The 3,220-nt window shown below is 33.8% G+C and overlaps 1 long non-coding RNA gene across 1 annotated transcript; it reads right to left on the bottom strand.

Annotated features, from left to right (window-relative positions):
• Nucleotides 1-900: 900 nt before the first annotated feature.
• On the bottom strand, nt 901-1,926 carry LOC127115514 (uncharacterized). The gene is made up of 2 exons (XR_007800756.1): nt 1,571-1,926; nt 901-1,255 (listed from the first exon to the last, which is right to left on the bottom strand). It is a non-coding gene; the product is annotated as an uncharacterized LOC127115514 (long non-coding RNA).
• Nucleotides 1,927-3,220: the final 1,294 nt, after the last annotated feature.

Here is a 3,220-nt window from a genome sequence, read left to right as displayed (position 1 = left end):
TGTATTATTTCATCTACTCGATTAATCAATAACCAAGTAGGTTTCATTGTAAGAAAGCCCAAGAGTAAGCTATGTGAGGTTGATGGCGATGCTACGAGCAATCGACTTACAAGGGTGTTTTTTTTTAAAATGGGCTTGATGTTTGAATCAAGAATTGTTATGATGTGACTTTTGAAATTGGTTTGTATTGGATGATGAATTGAAAATAAAATTGAAAATGGTTTATGAAATGATGATGACATGAAATAGTTCTTTTTTGTTGAAATAATATGGAGTTTGTGAGAGTGGGAAGAATTGATCAATTTCCTTTTAACAAAAGTAATTTATTAAAATTTGATTAAATCGATTAATTGAATTAATTAAAATTAATTATCAAAATTATTTAGTTAAACCAAATAATTAAGTTAATTAAAATTGATTAATTAAGCTAATTGAAATTTTAATCAATTTTAATTGAATCAAAAGAGAAAGAATGTTCAATTTATTTGTTTCAATTGAGCCTTTAAAGATGGATTGGCATTATTCCACATTATAACTACTTCTCACTTAAATAGAATTCAAACTACTGCAAGCTCACACTTTAACTCAAATAAAATTCCTATACTTTCCAACAACATATGGATTACTTTGACACATTAAAAAACATAACATTAAAACTTGTTTTTATAGCATTCAAGCATCATTATCAATCATAAATTAATATTGAAACGGAAAAGGTGAGGCATAACCATAAAGCATTATCGCATCTCACTGATACACATTTACTGCCTCAAAAAAACTTGAATATTGCAAACCGCAACAGCTCATTATATTGCAAACAAAACAAACAAAAACATAACTGCATTTGAATCTTGATATTCAGGTTTAAACCAATTTGACACACACGCCGGATAACCAAAATGAATGCCAAATAATCACCACATGATTTCCAAAGTTATTACATCAGTCTCAATTACAAAGCAACGTTGACAATTGAAAATGCAATTAAGAGGATGGACAGTACAATATTTACACAAACTTAAATCAACATGTTATAGAAATTATAGAATTGACACAACCGAAAAGCAATGGCATAACTTAATCAATCTGCAGAATTATTTTACAGCATTTACATCCAAGAAGAATGCTACAGCACATGACGAACCGAAATAAACACCGGAATTCACCTCTCAAAATCTATAGCACCGGGCAACATATACTCACTCATACACACAAATTTAACCTCAACAAAATTGATTCAAGTTGAAAATCCAACCTAGTTCATACAGCTCACATGATTAGAACAGAATTGGGATAAATTAAAACTTATCATAATTTTTACACAAAAAATGCCAAATCAAAGTTGATTATGAGCTTCCTGCAGTAGCGCTTCACTATTTACAAATTTCACACAACTTCAAAACAAAAGTTTATTTGAATCAAACAACAATAAAACATATTGGACTATAAACTCATGCCTACAAACTATAAGTCACAACAGCAGCCAACACACAATGCATCAAAATATGGTTTAACTGGAAAATACAGAATGCTGTAAACAGGTAAAACTTTGACGAGTTCAAATTATTACCAATGTAAATAACAGCTGCTTTTGAGGTGTGACGGAATTTGAACCGAAAGTGGATCGGTTTGAAGGCGGAACTCAAGAAACCCTTGTTTACAACTGAACAGCAGACTATGTTGTTGTTGGCTATTAGCGGCGATGTTGTTTGAAGGTAGTGACAAAACGAGTCCGCGGTTGTTGCCGGCGAAGCGAGTCGAGAAAACAAACTTCAATCAAAAGCGGTTAAAAAGGCTCTTGCGATGCTGTGGAGAAGAAATCGCGCGAGTTGGTGGTGACGTGGGTTTTTGATTACGGTCGCGATTTCGACGGCAGGGGTTTGAGATCGCGAGGCTGAACGGCGGTAATTTAGGGTTAAAGGGTTGAGCGGTGCACGGTGAGGAGAAGGACGGAGGGTGATGAAGATGGATACCGAGCGGAGACAAGGGTTCTTCGTGAGGGTTTTACGGTGGATTTGTGGTGAGAGCGGTGGTCGAAGGTTTTGACGGCGATTTTGACGGTGGATGGAGGGTTAACGGCGGAGGCGATGGTTTTTGAGGTGGTGAGGGTTTGGAAGGCGGATACGGTGAGGGTTTCGTGAGGGTTGTGCGTGGTTTGTTGGAGATGAAGAATCTCCTTTTCCTTCTCTCCTTTTTTTACTTTTTTCAATTTTTTTGAGAGAGAAGAGAGATTCAGGGGATTTGGTGAGATAGTGAGGTGTGTTTTCTGTGAGGGAATCCGAGTGAATGAGATTTTTTCAGAGTTTTTTAGAGAGAGTGAATGAATAGTGAGGGAGAGCGTCTTTTTGTGAGAGTGAGAACGAGGAAAAATGAATAGTGGGTGGTTGGTCTGTTGAGAGGAGAGTGAGAGAGTGAAGGACGCGTTCTTGTGAGCGCTGAAGATCTTTTTCTTCTTTTTATTTTTTGTCGTTTCTTAGAGAGAGAGTTAGAAAATGTGGGAAGATTTTGTTGGGAATGGAGGGAGATAGTGGGGTAGCAGCTGGCAGACCAAAAGAGAATCCAAGGCTAAAACATTTATTCATTTATTTTAACAATCTCATTACTCACTCAAGGACATAAAAACATTAAAAAAAAAGCTAATTGACATTTGATTAAAATAAATGCTACCTATCTTAATTAACTAACTAATATTAAAAAAATCTAACTAATATATATATAAAAAAAATTAACTAATATTTTAGAAAATCTAACTAATATTTAATTGAATAAACTAATATTTAAAAATCAACTAATATTAAAAACTAACCAAAATTTAATTAAATAGCTAATACTTAAAACTAACTAAAATTTGAATATTTGACCAATTAAAAAATAGAAATCGAGTACAAAAAAGAACTGGTCACACTAAAATTGCCAAGACAAAACATACTTATTAAAAATACAGTATTTCCTCAAATTTTGACGATTCAACCGATTTTTCTGTATTCTCAAATAAATTCATTTTGACTGACATTTCAGGGGTTATTCATGATGCAATGTATGTCATGTTATGCGTATGATGCTAAAATGAAACTGAAATTAATTTGAAAAAATTAAAATAAGCCCGGACAAAATTGGGGTACGACAGCTGCCCCTATTTAATTATCTTGAATTAGAAGCTAAGAATGACAATGGTCATCATACATTCGTGGTGGAAGGTAATTAAATACGAAAGGATCCA

Source organism: Lathyrus oleraceus, chromosome 1 (genome assembly GCF_024323335.1).
Source record: "Lathyrus oleraceus cultivar Zhongwan6 chromosome 1, CAAS_Psat_ZW6_1.0, whole genome shotgun sequence".
In the NCBI taxonomy this organism is placed as follows: domain Eukaryota; kingdom Viridiplantae; phylum Streptophyta; class Magnoliopsida; order Fabales; family Fabaceae; genus Lathyrus; species Lathyrus oleraceus.
Note: the sequence above shows the minus strand (reverse complement) of the source record. Positions and strands in the feature narration are given on the sequence as shown.